Genomic DNA, 22663 nt, shown 5'->3' with positions numbered 1-22663 from the left:
ATCAGTTGAGTATTTTCCCCTTTAATGGTTGGCGTCGGGTTTACAATATGCATATTTAATTTACTTCAGTTTGCCTACTATCATGTAGGTAATTACCCTGATGTAATGATTACCTCCCAATATACTACCGGACAAAGTAACCAAGGGTCATTGGACATAAGGGATCACAGATCAAATAAAAAAAACTCACATCACGTGATTTATTGACCCAATTAAGTACGTATAGTGAGAAGTAAGGCGTAGGGTAAATTAATGCCTTTTAAGTAGGGTGCAAGCAGAGAGAAATACACTCCACCTGAATCCTGCGGAACAGTGTGTTCGTATGCTCTCCCCCCGCACCCCGAGGCTGCATCAGCCTTCCTCAGAGTTGCGTCTGAGGAACAGGGCCCACCAACGGAAAGTATCTCAGGCCAACAGCACACACTTGGTGTGACATGTATAGTTGGCCCTGGCCGTACTTGCCAGTGAACTTGCTGACCATCCATGGGTTTTATTTGTGTTTCTTAAGCAGAGAACACACAGGACCTGAGTAGATGCCACCAGTGTGTGGCTTAATTAAAACTTCATGTATTGGTATCTGCTGTTTTAGTATTTAGTTTAATATTTAGTGTATCATGAATATTTAGGGCCCAGATGTCTTATGTATGTTTAATGACTCGTGAATACTAGGTATCTTCTGGTCCTTTCATCCATTTTTATTCATGTCTAGCACACTTATGCTCTATCTTTATATGTCACATCGTATGGGCATCAGACATTCCATTTTTTCTTCTATCTCAGAATTAAATCCTCCATGTAATATGGAAGTGTACTTCACACCACTCCGTGTCTTATGTGAGAACCTTTCAGCAGCATATTTCTATCTGTAGTGGCTTCTTGTCACCTACATCATGAAATCCAATTCCTTCCGAACCCTGCATGATCTGACTGTGGTTTCCTGTCCCGCCTCATGTCATCGTCGCTTTCCCTTCCTGACTGTGCTGTCACCATGTTGACAGCTCAGTTTACTGAACAGGCTACGCACAGGCCTCCTTTTCTCCTCCTCAGGACCTTTGCTTCTATTAGTCCCTCTCCCCAGCATGTTCTCCTCCCGTCTCCTTGCATGGCTGAGTGCATCTCATCCTTTGAATTTCAGAGACCTCTCTACCGCGTCCGCACTGTGAGAATAAGGGGCCACACCTGTCCCTGTAGCCTCGCCTGTCATCTGGCACAGAGTAGCCTTAGGTGTTACGTGGCTATATTATAGTTAAGGTATAATGCATTACTATTTCTAATGTCGTGCTGGATTTAATACACAGACTTGTAGAAGGGTTTTTACTTAAGTATTTGTAAATGTATGAAATTGGTCTGTAGTTTTCATGTCAGGCCTACTACTGTTCTTAACTTTATATTGGGATATAGCTATAGTTTCACAAGAAACTGGAAAGGTGGCACAGAGAGGTCCTGTGTACTGTGCTCAGTTTCCCCCAGTGGTTGTAGCACACTTAACTGTAGTACAATCTCAAAAGCAGAAAATCTACATTGGTACACCATGTTCTGCATCATTCAATTTGCGTACATTTTTTGAGGGTTGTTTTATGGCCAAGGATATGGTCTTTTGGTTTATGTTCTGTGGATGCTTGAAAGGAACGTGTATTCTGCTGTTACTGGTTGAAGTGTTGTATAAATGTTGATTAGACTGTTTTGGTTGATGGTGGTGTTGACTTCTATATCCTTGCTGATTTTCTTTCTAGTTATTTTATCAGTTGAGGAGAGAAGGGTGTTGAAGTCTTTAATTATAATTATGGATTTGTTTCTTTCTCTTTTCTTGTCTCCCAGTTTGTATTTCCATGTGTTTGCATCTCTCTTGCTTGGTTCATACATATTTAGGATTGTTAAGTCTTCTTGGTGATTTGAATCACCATGTCATTTTATCATTATACTTTTGTCATTATGTAATATCTGTGTTCCTTTTAATTTTCTTTTCTCTAAAGTCTGTGTTTTCTCATATCAATATAGCCACACCTGCTTTGTCTTGATAAATGTTTGCAAGGTATGTCTCTTTCCATCCTTTTAATATTCAGACTCCCTTTATCATTATAGTTTAAATGAGTTTCTTGTAGGCAGCATATAGTTGGGTCATTTTTATTTCTTAATCCACTCTTCAAATCTGTCTTTTCAGTGATTTATATAGACCTTTTATATTTAATGTAAGTATTGATGTTCGATATTAAGTTTGTCATTTTATTTTTCTGTTTTTCCTTTTTTTTTTTTTTGGTTCTTTCTCTGTTTTCTTTCTCCTGCCTTCCTGTGGATTACTTGAATATTTAGTTATCATGTCTCCTTTTTTTTTCTTTAATCATGTCTCCTTAATCTTCTCTAGGCTGTGGCATTTCCTCAGACTTTACTTGTTTTTGATGACCATGTCAGTTTTGAGTATTACTGGTGTTTTGAAGAACATTCCATAATTCGAGTATGTCCAATTTTTTTTCATGATGAGATAGTTATGGGCTTGGGGGAGGAATACCACAGAAGTAAAGTGCTGTTTTCATCACGTCATATCAAGGGTACATGCAATCAACAAGACCTGTCACTGAGTGTGTTAACCTTGATTATGTGGCTGGGATTTGTCAGGTTTCTCTACTCTAAAGTTACTTTCCCCCCCATTTCCATACTTTACTCTTTGGAAGCAAGTCATTAGGCACTCAGAGGTTGGGGATTAAGTTCTACCTTCTTGAGGACAGAGTATCTAAGTAAATTATTTGGAATTTTCTATACAGGAGATTTATCTCTTCTCATTTAATTACTTTATGACAACTTTAAAATTTCTCCCCTAGTTATTGGCTCTTCAGGTTTTTTTTTTTTTTTCTTCTTTAATTTACTTTGGAAATTTGAATTTTTCTAGAGTATACAATCCATTATTTATTAAAGTACATTGTGTAAATATTTATTTTCATATTGGACATTTACCCTTCTTCCTAATTTGGTATATTTGTGACTTCTCTCATTTTGTCTGCATTAAGATAGTATTTAATGCTTTTTTTCCCCCAAATCACTAGGTCTTGGATGTTTACCAATTCAACTGATTGTATCTATTACATTAATTTAAAAAATCATTAATCATTCTTTTTTCTCTTTTCATTAGAATTATTTTGTTCTTGTCCTGATCTCTTGATTTAAGTGCTTTTATCCACTTATCAATTTTCCTTCTGAGAAGTAACAGGCCTCAACCTGAGCTACATCTGTTTCCTGAGTGTGTGTCAGGGAGAGAAGTGGAAAGTGGTATTATGTGGAGTTTTGGGGTGTGACCTGTGGCCATCGTTGTTCAGTCAGTTGGTCATCAGGCACTGCTGGGATTAGAGAGGAGAATGAAACACAGGTCTTGGCCTCAGTGAGCTCACAGTTTACTGTGGAGGCAGACATAACTCGATAGCTGTAACAGAGAACGGTGTAAATTGTAACGGAGACACAGTGGGCCAACTCCCTGCTGTGGGGTGATCAGCGCCCCTTCCAGGAGGGAAGCACACTTGGGCTGCGCAGGAAGTGTTGCAGTTTGCACATTGGACCGTATTCACCAGCAGAAGTGTGTATTTGCTCTGTTTGCTCCCTTCCCCAAAGGGCGGGCGTGCGTGCCTGTCCTTCCCTTGCTTGGACGACTCTGTTCTCCTGCCAAGGTAAACTGCCAGTGAGTCCTCGTCTCTCTTCCCAGCTGTCTCTTCTGAGGATCACCTGGTCTCTGTTGACCAGGTGAGATGCCTTTGTCACAGGTGCTCACAAAACCCTGTCCTGCTTCATAGCACTTGTCATTTTGCAGTTTGATGCTTGTTTTGTGTGATGAGTTGATTAAAAGTCTACCGCATGATTACTGACTTCGTGAAGCAGGAACTATGTCATATTTGGTCGCCATCGTATCCCTGCACTCAGATCACTGACTGGCACATAGTAGGTGCTCAGTGAATACCTACACGGTCGAGTGAGTGTGTAAGGGGGAGTGGTGGTGGATGGAAGGAAGGTGCTTGGGGTCGACACCCCTGCCAAGGGGCTCAGACTCTGCTTCTTGTCCTCTGTGAGCCTCAGAAGAATATTAACCAAGGATTTGACATGGTTCAATTTAATTTAGAAGGATCTACCTGGGAACCATTTGTGTGGAAAGCACATTTTAGAACACGTGAGTAAAACAAGCAGTGTTAAGTAGATAATTTTTATTTCTGTAGATATTAACCAGTAGTTATTATTCACTAACCTTCCCATTTTGAAAATGCCTTTTCTGAGCAGTCTTTTTATATGTTAATGTAGATTCTCTCCTGTGCTGTGGGTAGGAGTGATGTTGAGAGTTTTTACCTATGAATATTGTCTCCACCCACCAAGATGTCCCTGTCCTAATCCCTGAAACCTATGCACATGCTAGGTTGCTGGGCAACAGGAATTTAAGGTTGCAGGTGGAAATAAGGTTGTTAATTAGCTGACCTTCTGCTAAGGAAATGATCTGGATTTTATCCCCGTGGGCCCAGTGTAATCACAGGGTCCTTAACTGTGCAAGGAGGAGTCCTCAGAGATGTGAGCAGGACTCCACGGTCACTGGTGGCTTTGAAGACGGAAGGTGGGGCCCAAGGGATGCGGCGGCCTGCAGAAGCTGGAAAAGGGAAGGAGACAGCTTCCAGGAAGGAATGCAGCCCTGCCAACATCTTGATTTTCAGTTCCGTGAGACCCGCCTTGGACTTCTGACCTCCAGAACTGTAAAATAATACTTTTGTGTTAATCTGCTAAGTTTGTGGTTAATTTGTTACAGCAATAATGGAATACTAAGGGAATACCGCTTACTATATTTTATGATAAGCCTATCATGTAAACAATCATGAGGAACATCACAGAGCAGTCTTTGTAGAAGCAGCAACTGAGACTGACTTGGAAATCTGCTTGGGTCTTTTTGTGTTTGTGTATTTGGTGGGTGATAAAAATGTCCACATATATTTGATGTTTTCTTAGATTAAGACTCACATTATGATTCTTGATCTAAATTGGTCGAAGCAGAAAAAATGTTCTTTTTTTATTCTGATGCTGCCCTGCATGATTCACACGTGAATACTTCCTGCCGCACCATATAACTATGGCAATTTCTAGGTTTCGTTGTAAAAATGATTCATTTTGCTCTCCATGACAGGCTTTCGTTTGAAATATATTACTCATGTGCTCTGGGAGATTGCTCACATACGTCTCTCTCCCCTTGTCTGGTCTCCTGAGATGCTCTGTATCTGTTGAATCATTGGAATTTTATTTTACTTCACTATAAAATGTTTTATAGTTTTCCATAGCTCCAGTTGAGCTACCTTTTTTTTTTTTTTTTTTAAATTTATTTGTTTATTTAGTTTTGGCTGTGTTGGGTCTTTGTTGCTGGGCGCGGGCTTTCTCTAGTTGCAGTGAGCGGGGGCTATTCTTCATTGCAGTGTGCGGGCTTCTCATTGCGGTGGCTTCTCTCGTTGTGGAGCACGGGCTCTGGGCACGCAGGCTTCAGTAGTTGCAGCACGTGGGCTCAGTAGTTGTGGCTCACGGGCTCTAGAGAGCACAGGCTCAGTAGTTGTGGCGCACGGGCTTAGCCGCTCCACGGCATGTGGGATCTTCCCGGACCAGGGATCGAACCCGTGTCCCCTGCCTTGGCAGGCGGATTCTCAACCACTGCGCCACCAGGGAAGCCCTAGTTGAGCTACTTTTTAACAATTAATGTTTTAGAGGGTTTAGTTTAGAAAGTATGCAGTGCTGTAAACTGTTTAGATAGATGCCGGGGGCTGCAACTGAAGCCAGGCCAGGCCTTTCTCCCTGCGATGGAGGCCGCTCAGCCATGGGGTGGTGAGGTCAGCTGGGACCAGGGCGAATCTGCTTTGATTGGTTTTGCATGTTGGGGATACTTGTAATGTTTGGTGGGTCCACTCAGCCCTCAGGGGCCTTAGAACTCTTAAGGTTTATTAGCTTGGGTCCTTTGGGAAGTCAGGGACTGCCAGTAATGAAAGGCATGCTTAGAAAAGAGTTTTGTTTTATTTTGTTTTTTTTAGGAAGTGGTCATTATTTTTTTAATTTAGGGAAATACATGTCAAGAGGCATGTTTTGGTTTTCACTTTTTGCCATGTGGTATGTTTTGCCAATGTATCTCCCTTGGTCCACACAGAGAAAAGAATTCTTGGACCCTGTTGAGTTGCCTCAAGAATCCTTAAGGAAGGCCCAGCTACAGAAGAAGAGTTAGCTCTTGGGTTGGCTTTGGATGGCACATGGGGACATATGTCCCTTAAGGCTTTTCCACGGTGCCCCACCACAGGGTGGGGGGATACCAGAACATCTGGGTATCCACTCTGGGTGGGAATTCCCTTCTCAGTCACCTCCATGCTGCCTGCGAACAGGGGCACGCAGTGGATTTTACCCCTGACTCCTAACTGAGGACTCTGCAGGTGTGGCCTGTTCTCAGGCCTGGCCGCCCACCCGGAGAGCTGCAAAGAGACCCTCGGCTGGGATGCTACCTCTGTCTCGAGGGTGGAGGTCAGGGATGCTACGGTAGCGTACGGTACACAGGGCAGGCCCCAACAAAGACTCCCTGGCCCCAAATGTCAGTAGTGCTCACGTTGAGAGAGCTTCCCCTGGAATCTGGCTCACTTTCTTCCTGCCCACGTCTACTGCTGTCATCATCCTTGGTGACTTCAGCTTTCGTGTGGATGGCCGTCAGTACCTCAGCCGTCTCCCTTCTAATGTCCTCTTCCATCCCCTGCACGTACCTAGTGTGCCCAGCCTGGGGACGCATTTCTAACCTTGTCCTCACTCATCAGTGAACTCCCTTCACAGTCTCACTCCAAGCAGCCCACTTTGACCGCCCCTCTGTCCTTCCAGCTCACCTACTCTGGTTCTCTCAGGAGTCCTTCCGCCTCACGGGGGTGTCCAGACCCTTGATGCCGCCAGTCTCACTATCTGCCCGTTCCTTATGTCCTCACTTGCCTTTCTCTGCTCCGTGATCTATCCATCTCATGCCCTTGGACCCCAGTACCCTTACCACCGCCCCCCGCTTTCCTATTCCTTACCTGTCACAGCCGCAACTTTTATTAAGCCCAACTCTTCTCCTGTTTTCCATCAACCCTAACCTGATAAATTAAAATCTGCTGGAGAAAAACACAACTATACTGACTATAGTGGGTTCTCTTTAACTGACTAAATCTCAATTGGGAATCCGTGGTGCTCTGTGTGTCCCCACTCTCAAACGACAGCTCCCACTACTGAGCGGCCTTTAGCTTCATTGAGACGTTTGCTCATCCAGCACCAAAGCTGCCGACCTCTAGGCACGTGTACCCGTCTCCTTCTCTTTCTCCCCTACCGCCCCCTTGCTGCAATGACTAGAATAACCCTGCTTTTATCAATGGCAAACCAAGTCATCGACTTGTGTTCTGGGCCCACCCCCTCTGGCCTTTGTAAGGTTTTTCTCTCAGCAGTTGTCTCCTCTGGCTCTCTTTTTAGGAAATAGTAGGCATGCTCTTCTTCCCACACTCCTCTGCAAGCTATTACTTAATTTCTCTTAGCACCCTCGTAGCTAAATTTCTTGAAAGAGTTGTCTTTGATGCTCTCTTTTTTTACCTTAGGCGGTTTCCTCAGCTACTCTGTAGGTTTTCGTTTCACTTCTTTACTGAGATTGTGCTTGTCAGTGTCAGCAATGACTTTCACACTTGCACATCCCATGGTCTCTGTTGTTACTTCCTTGCCCTGAAAACAGCTCTTGATAAAATCGCCTGCCCTCCCTTGTTGAGACCATTTTCGGCCTTGGCTTCTGTGGCCCCACCCTCTCCAGTTTCCCTCCCACCTCCCTAGCTCCTGCTTCTCAGGCTCCTTTGCAGACTCCTCAAGCTGTATTTGACCTCGAAGATTCAGGGCGCTTCAGAGCCTGTCTTGGGACCCCTTCTCTTTTTTATCTGCATACTTCGCCGTAAGTAAATCTATCCATGTCCATAGCTTCAAATACTATTTGCATTAGTAATTCTCCATTGACTGCCCTTTTTAGCATGAATAAACTTCCTTTTTTAGCCTGCTCAGTGCCCAGGAGGCCGACCCAACCAGCTACATCACCTGGTTTCCTTAGCCTCTGGCTTCTTTGGGGTTCCGCCAGTAGGAGGTGCTGGCGTGATTGAGGGCAGGAGGAGAAAGAGGTCAGGATACTTGTTTTCCTCATTGTCTCCCCGCCTGGTTACAGTCCTGGCAGTGGCTGCATTCCTTTATAACTGCAATTCCTGTCCGGGGTCCCCTCCTCTGTGGCTCCAGCTCCTCCGGGGCTGTGGCAACACGATCCCTTTCCCTTGTCACTTCGGGCCTAAGAGTAGTCACTGCTGGTCCCTGGGTGCTTCACCGCCCCTGCTGGCTCTCTCCAGCTTGCCTACGCATCTGTGAAGAGTCCCTTCACTCTGCATTTTCAGCTAAGTCCCTTTGAGTGTGCCATGTGTCATCTCATCTGGTCACTGCACCACCTGTAACCTGATAATACTATCTGTATCTGCTGCAGACTTCCAAATCTTACGTTCAACCTTGATCTTTCATTTGGAGCCCAGGGTCTTGTGTTGAGCCGCCCATTTGAAATCTCCACATAGGTGTCTTAAAAGTATCTCAAACTTCACCTAGGCAAAGAGGTTTTCTGATTCTGTGCCCACTGCCCTTCCTCACCCATACCCAAACTGTTGCTTCTATAGTTTTCTCCATCTCCGTAAAATATACCTCTCTCCGTCCATGTAGGATGATCCCAGATTATATTCTCTTCTTCTTCTAAACATACCTCCATTTGCCTACTTTTTCCATCTCTGTTACCACCACCATGTCCAACTCACCGTCATATCCCACCTGGATTGCTGCGATGTGTCCTGCCTGACTCATCTCTCTGCTTCATTGTTTCTTTTTCTTACTATCCGTTCTCCAAATAGCAGCCAGATTTTACCTTCTTAAAATGAAAATTATATATCCCTCTCCAGTTTAAAACCTGCCAGGGTTTGACATCCTGCTGAAAATAAAACCAAACCTCTTTACTCAGACTCACAAAGTCCACATCATCTCTTCCTTGCACCCCTCACCACTTGCCCCATTACCTGCTTCAGCCACAGTGGCTGTCCTGTTTCTCCAACTTGTCAACCTGATATCCACTTGGGACTGTTATGTAAAGTTCCATTTGCCTAGAATGCTCTCCCCTCACCTTGGTATGGCTGGTATGCACTTATCATTCAAGTTTGTCTAAATCTTACCTCATCTGGGAGGTGCTTCCCCCAACTGACCCGGTATTTACTTAGTCACTATCTATCAGATCACACAATTTTAATTCTTAATATGGCCCTTAATACTTTTTGATATTTTTGTTGCTTATTTGTCAGTTTTGTGTCTTCACTCAGTAAGATTTAAGGTCCATGAGGGCAGGGATCTTCTTTGTCACATTCAGCACTGAAACCCCAGCACCTGGAAGAGTGAGTGACATTACTAGAAATTTTATTTGTTTTTCTATCAATTGCCTATTCGTGGCCTTGCCCATTTTTCGATATACATATTTATCATTTTCTTAGTGATTTATAAGAGCTCTTTATATGTTAATAACATTAAATTTATCACATATGGCCTAAATATTTTCTTAGTTTGTCATTCGATTTTTAGTTGTATTTGTTGATCTTAAACAGACATTTCAGATACTTTTGGAGTCACATCTATATACTTTAAGATTTTGGTTTTGATATTAGACTTGAAAATAATTTCCCTGCTCCTAATTAGAAAAACATTTCTCTCTCTTTTATGGTTGTGATTTTATTTTCTAACATTGAACTTTTGAATCTACTTAAAATTTGCTTTGGAGTGTGATTTGAAATAAAGATCTAAAATTGTCTTCTTCCAATATTTAATGATTTAACACACATTTAGGGTGTTTAGTATATACAAGGTGCTTTATACATATTAACTTCTAATCCTCATAACAACCTTATGAAGTAGTTTTCCTCATTGTTACAATGAAGAATGTTACAATGTTACAATGAAGAGGCACGGAGAGGCTAAGTACTTGCCCAAGGTCACAGGATGGTAAGAAGTCAGTTCTATCTTGCTCCGGAGTTTTGTACTGTTAACCATTACAGTCTGCTACCTCTGTTACTGTTAAATATTCATTTCTGCACTGTTTTGTAAGTAGCCCATTCATCTCTACTGTTTGGAGAAAGCCACTTTTAACATGATGTGAAGGTATATACATACTCAGGTCTCTTCACAAACTTTCTCACCTGCTTAATTGTTTTAACCTCTATTGTAGTGAAAGTACCACACTTAAAAATTTAGACTTTCATTTAATCTTTTCCTCATTCTTCTTCTTCAGGTGTTTTAGTATTGTTATATATTTTTACTAAAACCCAACTTTATAGAAAAATAAAAACCTGGACCATCTCTATTAAGGTTGTTTCAGTTCCATAAATTCTGGCTTTATTATAAGGAACCATGAATAGATTCTTAGTGGGATATGAGGAATTACTTTTTCACACTGTGATAACTCAACTCTACGGCCACTGCAGGTCGAGTCTTCATTGGACATGAGATTGTAGTGTGAACGTGATTAGCACAAGGCTGGTGACAGAATAGATGCTCAATAATTATGCTATAAATGCAGAAATGAGAATAATGTGTCAGTCTCCACATTCTTTTTCTAATTTTCATTTGTATCCTTTCTGTCAGCCTTACGTATTTAATGAGTAATAATGATTTTACTCAAATGAGATGAGGCGTTGAAATCTATCCTCTCTTGCCAGTTCCTGTTGGGGAGAGAAAAATGCTGAGTTTCCAGGGTTACCCTTTCCTCCTCCACTACTATTATCGCCCCTACTGGAATGGGTCAGGAGAGGCACCAAGATGTCTGGTTTCTCTGCAGGGACTTTCAGAGATTTTATTTTCAGAAAACTTTCCTCATTAGAGCCTAGGCAATTTGGGTCCACAAGAAGAAGTTTAGTAACACAAACCCATTGTTTCTTATAAGGAATTGTTATGTAACCCATTGTTTCTGAGAGAAATGGAAGCATCCATTATATGAAATACTAGTCATTGGAAACCAAGATGAGCAGGGAGATAGAAAGAATATCATTGGGTAACCTTTTGTTCTATTGAGAATGGCATTATGTATGGCATCTTTCCAAAACCGATCTATAAATAAAATTCCATACCTTCTTTTATTATGCTGCATGCTTTTCTTTAGGTCAACCTAGCCACAAAATGGTTTATATCCTAGGGATGAATGATGTCGTTCCAGGAAGAATGTTTTCCATTGAGTATTTTCATAGAATGTTCCATATATCAATATTTGTAATGGATTTCTTATGATGAGCCTTTGGAATTGATGTGCTACTTTAAGGACCACATTGTTTTCTTTTTTTTAAAAAATTAATTAATTTTTAAATTTATTTTTGGCTGCATTGGATCTTCGTCGCGGTGTGTGGGCTTTCTCTAGTTGTCACGAGCGGGGGCTGCTGTTCGTTGCGGTGCGTGGGCTTCTCATTGCAGTGGCTTCTCTTGTTGCGGAGCATGGGCTATAGGGCACGTGGGCTCAGTAGTTGTGGCTCATGGGCTCTAGAGTGCAGGCTCAGTAGTTGTGGTGCACGGGCTTAGTTGCTCAGCGGCATGTGGGATCTTCACGGACCAGGGATCGAACCCGTGTCCCCTGCATTGGCAGGCGGATTCTTAACCACTGCGCCACCAGGGAAGTCCCCACATTGTTTTCTAATAGATAAGACATTAACCTCCCACTTAAATAGAGTAATTGTTGGTCCTAATGGTTAATCCTTGAAAACCAAAATAAATAAATAAATAAATAAATAATGTCAACTGAGTCATGCAATTTGGCTTATATTATGCATGTATTATATATGGCTTGGGTTCAGTTGAAAAGTGAAAACAAAACTGGACTTTAGTGGCCTGTGGCAACATTCACACTTTGCAGTGCAGATGTATGGTTCTATATTACTCAGTGTCAACTGAATATATTTTTTCTGTGTGTGGTTAGTTTGTCTGTCATTAATGAAGTTTGTGATATTAGTTGCTTAAGAAAAATACACTCACCTAAAAACTAGGGTGGGAATGTTAATGTGCCTACCAGAAAGCAATTGTGTAAGTAATCAACTTAATGGTAATATTATTTTATACACTTATTTCTGCATGTATTAATATTTTGTCTTTTATCCTTCAAGTTAAGGGGCCATTCAAGGGTAAAACACTTCCCATAATATATGGATAGAGTTTGATAAACTCCTAGGCCAAGCTAAGGGTAGTGCAAGTTTTTGTTTCACTTACTGTGTTGTTTTGTGCTTTCACCATGTGTGTACAAACTCTATACACATCTGCATAATTATTGACATGTACACATCAACATTTTTCCTTTGACATTTTCTCAGGCAAACTCGTTGCACTTACATTATTGGGGAGAAATAATTTATGCCAAATAATTTTAATAAGGTAAATATTTAGAGAAATGAGCAATGACTTTTCCCCTTGGTTAAATGTTAAAATATATTTACACAACCCATCACTGCTTTAGGAGTCAAAGAACTTGCGAAAAGGAAGAAAATGTGATAGTCTGTTCATTGGAAAAGGAAAAACAAAACAAACTAGAAAATATTTGCTGGCACTTAGATGAAATAGTCCCTGTGACATTTGATCAGTATTTACCTAAGGAAAATTGTGAAAAAAATACGCATTTTCTGATTTCCGGTGGTTTGTATGAGTTTAAAATTATATATGTTCTACACCAGGAAATGGTAACACCCTAGATCATCAGTTTAAAAAACTTAGTATTGTCCTTTAAATATAATGATTGCTTTTCCTTTTTGTACAAGTGTTACATTTAGATCTTCATTGTATGAAAACTAAAATATACAGAAAGGCCCAAAGAAGAAAATAGAAATTAGCTATAACCCCATACCCAGAGATAATCATAGTTAATATTTAGTGTATTTCTGTGTTTGTATCTCTGTGTCTCTCTCTATATACATCGTTTCTGTTTTAGATATGAGCTAATAAATTTCTTTGTGTGGTTCCAGTATGCATGAATTTCAACTACTGTAGTTTAGTTAAGTAACTCCAGTTTCCTAGAAACATGGCTCAGATTTCACTTACCATGGTATATAAACTGTGAGTAATTGCATTAAGTATACAGTTCACTGCTAGCTTTTTAAATCAAGTCACTAAGTGAATAACAGATGCACATCACGATGAGTGGCCTATCACATCGCTTCTTTCAAAGTCTGTTGGTGATTTGTCATGGTGTTTCTGTTCAGGCTTAGACGGCAAAATCTGTTGTTGTGTTTCCTTCTCATCTTCCAGTGATAAACCCACAGGACATTTCACAAACGTGGATAATTGAAAAAGAGATTGAAAGACAGAAGTTCAGCAGAGAAAGGAAATGTGATAATGCTGGAAATAAAATTTTAATCAAATGTAAATGGAATTAGAGAATAAAAGTCTGTGAGAATGTTGACCACTGCTGCCATTCCAGGAAGTCTAGATATGCAGCCAGAGGAACTCAGCAAAGGTACATGTATTGACACTAGTGAGGAAGGTGGTTGTGCTGAAAAGAGTGAAGATCTCCCAGAGGAAGTGACATCAGTTAAACAATAGCATGAAGGGAACTCTCAGAGATATTTCACAACATTGAAAGACAAATGATAAAATATTAGAAAATGAGTATGACAATTCCCCAAAGCATAGAAGAGATGCTCAGTTTATAAGTTACATGATGAGGAAAACACAAGTACTGTTCAAACTGTTGTTTGTTGGTGTTTTACAGCGATGAAATAAAACACTTTAATTCTCAATGTTTCTAATGTTTCAAATGACAGTGTAGTAAATATCAGGGTTTAAAGATTCCCCTATACATGCATAGCTGATGATAAGAGTTTTGAATGTTTTGACAACAAATTTTAAAGGTCATGCAACAATTATATTTTTTTCCCATTAATTATTAAGGTCACTTTGTGTGATTTTAACTTGCACAGTCATTGTAGCAGTAGTTTCTGTAATAACTGTAGAGGTTACAAATAGTATATTTTCCATCAAAGAGAGATCCTTTTTTTCTTAGGCATTTAGGGTAAGGGGTGGATCAACTTAATCCAGTCAGAAAGCAAGCTGTGTCAGGGCTGTCTTATTAAGACTCCGTTCTAACTTTGGTACAGTCTGTTCTTTACGTGTGGCTTTCCTGGATGTTTGACTGAGACCTCTTAGTTCTTTGTCCCCTCAGCTCTGTAAGGCTGGAAGGTTCAGCTCTATCCTTCAGAACGTCCCAGCCTTATTCTCACATCTAATGCCTCATGTACATTCAAACATATTAAGGAAAATATCTTAAGGGAGAGACCATCTGAATGCTTGAAATGGATTGCTTTTCCTGACTGGTTGTTGTTTCTTTATTGCCTTCTTTCTTTTTTTTTTTTTTTTTTGTTGTTGTTGGAGTATAGTTGATTTACAATGTTGTGTTAGTTTCAGGTGTACAGCAAACTGAATCAGTTGTACATATACATATATCCACCTCTTTTTTTAGATTCTTTTCCCATACAGGCCATTACAGAGTATTGAGTAACTCGAGTTCCCTGTGCTATGCAGTAGGTTCTTATTAGTTATCTATTATATATATATAATATATATATATTTATATATAGTAGTAGTATGTATATTTCAGTCCCAACCTCCCAATTTATCCCTCTCTGCCGCAGAGCAGGATAAAGAAAAAAGAAAGAAAAGAATTGAGGACAGCCTCAGAGACCTCTGGGACAACATTAAATGCAAGAAAATTCAAATTACAGGGGTTCCAGAAGAAGACGAGAAAAAGAAAGGGTCTGAGAAAATATTTGAAGCGATTATAATTGAAAACTTCCCTAACATGGGAAAGAAATAGTCAATCAAGTCCAGGAAGCACAGAGAGTCCCATACAGGATAAATCCAAGGATAAACATGCCAAGACACATATTAATCAAACTATCAAAAATTAAATTCAAAGAAAAAATATTAAAAGCAGCAGGGAAAAGCAACAAATAACATACAAGGGAAACGCTGTAAGGTTAACAGCTGATCTTTCAGCAGAAACTCTGCAAGCCAGAAGGGAGTGGCAGGACATATTTAAAGTGAAGAAAGGGAAAAACCTACAACCAAGATTACTCTACCCAGCAAGGATCTCATTCAGATTTGATGGAGAAATTAAAACCTTTACAGACCAGGAAAAGTTAAGAGAATTCAGCACCACCAAACCAGCTCTACAACAAATGCTAAAGGAACTTCTCTAGGCAGGAAATACAAGAGAAGGAAAAGACCTACAAAAACAAACCCCAAACAATTACGAAAATGGTAATAGGAACATACCTATCGATAATTACCTTAAATGTAAATGGATTAAATGCTCCAACCAAAAGACACAGACTGGCTGAATGGATACAAAAACAAGACCCATATATGTGCTGTCTATGAGAGACCCACTTCAGACCGAGGGACACATACAGACTGAAAGTGAGGGGATGGAAAAAGATATTCCATGCAAATGGAAATCAAAAGAAAGCTAGAGTAGCAACACTCATATCAGACAAAATCGACTTTAAAATAAAGACTATTACAACAGACAAAGAAGGACACTACATAATGATCAAGGGATCAATCCAAGAAGAAGATATAACAATTATAAATATTTATGCACCCAACATAGGAGCACCTCAATACATAAGGCAAATGCTAACAGCCATAAAAGGGGAAATCGACGGTAATACAGTAATATAGTAGGGGACTTTAACACCCCACTTTCCCCAATGGACAGATTATCCAAAATGAAAATAAATAAGGAAACACGAGCTTTAAAAGACACATTAGACCAATAAACTTAATTGATATTTATAGGACATTCCATCCCAGAACAACAGAATACACTTTCTTCTCAACTGCTCATGGAACATTCTCCAGGATAGATCATATCTTGGGTCACAAATCAAGCCTTGGTAAATTTAAGAATATTGAAATCGTATCAAGTATCTTTTCTGACCACAGCCCTATGAGACCAGATATTGATTACAGGAAAACAACTGTGAAAAATACAAACACATGAAGGCTAAAAAATACACTACTAAATAACCAAGAGATCACTGAAGAAATCAAAGAGGAAATCAAAAAATACCTAGAAACAAATGACCATGAAAACACAACAACCCAAAACCTATGGGATGCAGCAAAAGCAGTTCTAAGAGGGAAGTTTATAGCAATACAGTCCTACCTCAAGAAACAAGAAATATCTCAAATAAACAACCTAACCTTACACCTAAAGCAATTAGAGAAAGAAGAAAAAAAAAACCCCAAAGTTAGCAGAAGGAAAGAAATCATAAAGATCAGATCAGAAATAAATGAAAAAGAAATGAAGGAAACAATAGCAAAGATCAATAAAACTAAAAGCTGGTTCTTTGAGAAGATAAACAGAATTGATAAACCATTAGCCAGACTCATCAAGAAAAAAGGGAGACGATGCAAATCAACAGAATTAGAAATGAAAAAGGAGAAGTAACAACTGATACTGCAGAAATACAAAAGATCATGAGAGATTACTACAAGCAACTATATGCCAATAAAATGGAAAACTTGGAAGAAATGGACAAATTCTTAGAAAAGTACAAACTTCCAGGACTGAACCAGAAAGGGACAGAAAATATAAACAGGCCAATTACAAACACTGAAATTGAAACTGTGATTAAAAATCTTCCAACAAACAGAGCCGAGGACCAGATGGCTCCACAGGTGAGATCTATCAAACATTTAGAGGAGAGCTAACACCTATCCTTCTCAAACTCTTCCAAAATATAGCAGAGGGAGGAACACTCCCAAACTCACTGTACGAGGCCACCATCACCCTGAAACCAAAACCAGACAAAGATGTCACAAAAAAAGAAAACTACAGACCAATATCACTGATGAACATAGCTGCAAAATCCTCAAGAAAATACTAGCAAACAGAATCCAACAACACATTAAAAGGATCATACACCATGATCAAGTGGGTTTTATCCCAGGAATGCAAGGATTCTTCAGTATACACAAATCAATCAGTGTGATACACCATATTAACAAATTGAAGGAGAAAAACCATATCATCACAATAGATGCAGAAAAAGCTTTTGACAAAATTCAACACCGGTTTATGATAAAAACTCTCCAGAAAGTGAGCATAGAAGGAACCTACCTCAACATAATAAAGGCCATATATGACAAACACACAGCCAACGTCATTCTCAATGGTGAAAAACTGAAACCATTTCCTGTAAGATGAGGAACATGACAAGGTTGCCCACTCTCATTGCTATTATTCAACATAGTTTTGGAAGTCCTTGCCATGGTTATCAGAGAAGAAAACGAAATAAAATGAATCCAAATCAGAAAAGAAGCAGTAAAACTGTCACTGTTTGCAGGTGACATGATACTACACATAGAGAATCCTAAAGATGATACCAGAAAACTACTAGAGGTAATCAATGAATTTGGTAAAGTAGCAGGATACAAAATTAATGCACAGAAATCTCTTGCATTCCTATACACTAACGATGAAAAATCTGAAAGGGAAATGAAGGAAACAATCCCATTTACTACTGCAACGAAGAGAATAAAATACCTAGGAATAAACCTTCCTAAGGAGACAAAAGACCTGTATGCGGAAAACTCTAAGACACTAATGAAAGAAATTAAAATACAAACAGATGGAGAGATATACCATGTTCTTGGACTGGAAGAATCAACATTGTGAAAATGACTCTACTACCCAAAGCAGTGTACAGATTCAGTGCAATCCCTATCAAGCTACCAATGACATTTTTCACAGAACTCAAAAAAAGTTTTACAATTGGTATGGAAACACAAAAGACCCTGAATAGCCAGAGCAATCTTGAGAACGAAAAATGGAGCTGGGGGAATCAGGCTCCCTGACTTCAGACTATACTACAAAGCGACAGTAATCAAGACAATATGGTACTGGCACAAAAACAGAAATACAGGTCAATGGAACAGGATAGGAAGCCCAGAGATAAACCCACGCACCTATGATCAACTAATCTATGACAAAGGAGGCAAGGATATATGATGGAGTAAAGACATCCTCTTCAATAAGTGGTGCAGGGAAAACTGAACAGCTACATGTAGAAGAATGAAATTAGAACACTTTCTAGTACCATACACAAAAATAAACTCAAAATGGATTACAGATCTAAATGTAAGGCCAGACACTATAAAACTCTTAGAGGAAAACATAGGAAGAACACTCTATGACATAAATCACAGCATGATCCTTTTTGACCCACCTCCTAGAGAAATGGAAATAAAAACAAAAATAAACAAATGGGACCTAATGAAACTTCAAAGCTTTTACACAGCAAAGGAAACCATAAACAAGACAAAAAGACAACCCTCAGGATGGGAGAAAATATTTGCAAACGAAGCAACTGACAAAGGATTAATCTCCAAGATTTACAAGCAGCTCATGCAGCTCAATATCGAAAAAAACAGCCCAATCCAGAAGTGGGCAGAAGACCGAAACAGACATTTCTCCAAAGAAGATATACAGATTGCCAACAAACACATGAAAGGATGCTCAACGTCACTAATCATTAGAGAAATGCAAATCAAAACCACAATGAGGTATCACCTCACACTGATCAGAATGGCCATCATCAAAAAATCTACAAACAGTAAATGCTGGAGCAAGTGTGGAGAAAAGGGAACCCTCCTGCACTATTGGTGGGAATGTAAATGGAAACAGCCACTATGGAGAACAGTATGGAGGTTCCTTAAAAAAGTAAAAATAGAACTACCATATGACCCAGCAATCCCACTACTGGGCATATACCCTGAGAAAACCATAATTCAAAAAGAGTCACATACCACAATGTTCATTGCAGCACCATTTACAATAGCCAGGATATGGAAGCAACCTAAGTGTCCATCAACAGATGAATGGATAAAGAAGATGTGGTATATATACAGAATGGAATATTACTCAGCCATAAAAAGTAATGAAATTGAGTTATTTGTAGTGAGGTAGATGGATCTAGCATCCGTCATACCGAGTGAAGTAAGTCAGAAAGAGAAAAACAAATACTGTATGCTAACACATATATATGGAATCTAAAAAAAAAAAAAGTTCTGATGAACCTAGGGGCAGGACAGGAATAAAGACACAGAGGTAGAGAATGGACTTGAGGGCACTGGGACAGGGAAGGGTAAGCGGGGATGAAGTGAAAAAGTATCATTGATATATATACAGTACCAAATCTAAAATAGCTGGTGGGAAGCAGCTGCATAGCACAGGGAGATCAGCTCGGTGTTTTGTGACCACCTAGAGGGATGGGATAGGGAGGGAGGGTGGGAAGGAGGTGCAAGAGGGAGGGGATATGGGGATATATGCATACACATAGCTGATTCAGTTTGTTATACAGCAGAAACTAACACAGCATTGTAAAGCAATTATACTCCAATAAAGATGTTAAAAATATGTATATATACCCAAAAGCATTGAAAAAAAAATAGTACTGCTCATTGACAATGCATCTAGTTATCCAAGAGCTCTGATGGAGGTGTACAACCAGATTAATGTTGTTTTCATGCCTGCTAACACAACATTCATTCTGCAGCCCATGAATCAAGAAGTCATTTCAACTTCTAAGTCTTACTCTTTATGAAAGACACTTCATAACGCTGTAGTTGCCATAGATAGTGATTCCTCTGACGGATCTGGGCAAAGTCAATTGAAAACCTTCTGGGAAAGATTTACTATTCTAGATGCCATTAACATCATTCATGATTCATGGGAAGAAGTCAGACTCTCAATATGAACAGGAGTTTCAAAGAAGTTGGTTCCCACCCTCATGGGTTACTTTGAGGGGTTCAAGACTTCAGTGGGAGAAGCAACTGCGCACGTAGTGGACATAGCAAGAGAACTAGAATTAGAAGTGGAGCCTGAAGATGTGACGGAATTGCTGCAACCCTGTGATAAAACTTTCATGGATGAGGAGTTACTTCTTGTGGATGAGCAGAAGAAGTGGTTTCTTGAGATGGAATCTACTCCTGGTGAAGATGCCGTGAAGATCGTTGAAATGATACAAAGGATTTAGAATAGTGCATACACTTAGTTGATAAAGCAGTGGCAGCATTTGATAGGATTGACTGCCATTCTGGAAGACGTTCTGTGGGCAAAATGCTCTCAAACAGAATTGCAAGCCACAGAGGAATTGTTCATGAAGGGGCGAGTCCACGGATGTGGCAGACTTCATCGTCGTCTTAGATTAAGAAATTGTCGCAGCCGTCCCAACCTTCAGCAGCCACAAAAATGACCAGGCAGCAGCCATCAGCATCAAGGCCAGGCCCTCCACCAGCAAAAAGATTGTGACTTGCTGAGGGTTCAGGTAGTGGCCAGCATCTTTTAGCAATAAATTATTCTTAAATTAAGGTATGTACGTTGTTTCTTTTAGACATGACGCTTTTGCACAATAGACTATAGTAGAGTGTAAATGACTTCCACGTGCCCTGGGAAACCAAAAAATTTGTGTGACCCGCTTTATTATGATATTTGTGTGTTTGTGGTGAAACTGAACTTGCAATATCTCTGAGTTACGCCTGTACCACTGACTGGGGGAGATTTTACTCAGCCTTTACAGACTTTCTGTTCAGCTTACTAGCCTTGTGCAGCTTCAGAATCCATAAAATGTCTTCTGGGGATACTACTTTTGCATTTGAGGCCCCTGAAGTTTCCTATTTGTCTTTCTAGCCTCTTACAACCTTTAAAACCATTGCTAGTTTCTCATGCCCTCAGTGGAGGCCCTCTCTAGGTACCAAGCCTAACTTTCAGCCAGCATCCAGAACCAGCAGATGCCCCCCTCCCTAGTGGGGGAAATGTTTGGAAGTGTCAGTTCACCCTGGAAAAGTTCTCTACTTTCTGGATTTTAGTTCAGTTACTTCTTGGTGCTTTTGAGCTCTCTGTTATCTCTACAGATATGATTTTGTAATTTTTCTGGAGTTTTCTAGTTGTTGTAACGTGATATTATTAGCCTGTGTGACCCATTGTATCCTACTAGAGACAAAAGTGTCCTAATTCATTATGTTCTGCTTTTATCTTTTTGAATTTCATCCTTTTGCTTTCTTTTGGTAACTTCATTTTTTCCTTAGCTTTTTAAAACTGAGTGTGTATTTGTATATTTTTATTGTTGTAGTATCTAATGCTGTATGTTTTCCTCTGATAACTTTAGTAGTATTCCATAGATACTAATGCGTTGTTTTCATTATCCTTATTTTCACAGAACTTTGTAATTTGGATCTGTATTTCCCTCAAGAGTTTTAAAATAGCATTTCAGAAAAGCTTGTTTGGTTTTTTAATTACTTAATAGTGTTGGATAATTGCACTGAAGAATTTTTATTTGGGGGGAAATTTATTGATGTTTTCTTTGTGTCTGCTCTGGTGAATTTTCATGAATTCTCTGTGTATGCTTGTGTACACTCTGTACATATGTCAGAATTTGACATATATCTCTAAGATATAGCTTATGGAGCAGTTATCATGCATAACCATACTAATAAGCTATCTTAGATGGAAGGAGGTGGTATACAGTACCGGATTATTAGTATGGTTCCATGTATTTCTCTTCACTTCTTCTGATTTCTGAGAGTTGTTGCTGTGTTATTGGGCATTTACATATTAGTAATCATTATGAACTTATTACATTTTATGATCTCTAGTTAAAATTGTTTCGTAAGTGTATCCTTAATAATAGTTTTTTTTCTTTCTCTTCAGACCTTAATACAAAGTTAGAATGGAAAATTGGTATGGATTTATGTCTGTTCATCATATAACACCCTCCCAACCTCTTTTCCCATTGGTACCATTCTTTCTAAATGTGAGTTTTTCTACTAAGTCCTTTATTTCTTAATAGCCTCCCTTAGGATTTGGCCCAGAGACTCATTTAATTAGCGAATGGTGATTCTAGTTAAGCTTCATAGCTTTATCATTGTGACACGTTTTGCATGCTTTGGAAAGAATATCTAAAACCCCACTTACCTATTCTGACAGGTGCTTCCGTTCTCTGCAGAGACCAGAATGAACACCCTCTCCCATCTTCCCCTATGGCATTCCGTGAGAGATCGCATGATCGTTGACAGTCGTTTGCCTGCCCCTTGACAGATTGTGTGATTGTTCACAACTCATGTACTCAAGGATTCACATCTAGATGGCTACGCAGGAGTGTCTTGCTGGAGGCGAACAGTCCAGCAGCGTACACTCAGAACGTAGTAACAAGACACTCAGAACGTGGTACCAGTCCATCAAAGAGTAGGAGGAGGAGAACAAGCATGGGGGCTGAGGCCTGAGGAGGTGAGGTGACTGGTAGTGTGGGACCCACCAGCGCCTGAGGTGGGGGTGACTGTGACTCCCTTTCAAGCCTGGTCTAGAAGGAGCTGCCTGGTTGGAGATAGTCTCTCTAGCAGGTAATACATGACTGTTGAATAGGATTCTAATTAGAGTGTAATGTTTTCCTCTGAAGTAAATATAAAACAAAGTATTCATCTCTCTGAATGGTTACTTCCTGATTGCAGAATGAGTAAAATTTTAGATGATCCAGCTCATCTTATTAATCCCACTGGGTTTATTAAATGAGACTTATTTATGCTTGCAAAT

General features: G+C 39.8%; 1 protein-coding gene across 4 annotated transcripts in view; it reads left to right on the top strand.

The window, feature by feature from the left end:
- ULK4 (unc-51 like kinase 4) overlaps window positions 1–22663 on the top strand; it is a 540948-nt gene that overhangs the window by 260214 nt on the left and 258071 nt on the right. The gene's annotated exons all lie outside the window — the stretch shown is intronic.

The sequence above is a fragment of the Eschrichtius robustus genome, chromosome 12 (genome assembly GCF_028021215.1).
Source record: "Eschrichtius robustus isolate mEscRob2 chromosome 12, mEscRob2.pri, whole genome shotgun sequence".
In the NCBI taxonomy this organism is placed as follows: domain Eukaryota; kingdom Metazoa; phylum Chordata; class Mammalia; order Artiodactyla; family Eschrichtiidae; genus Eschrichtius; species Eschrichtius robustus.
This window is presented reverse-complemented; position numbering and strand designations above follow the sequence as displayed.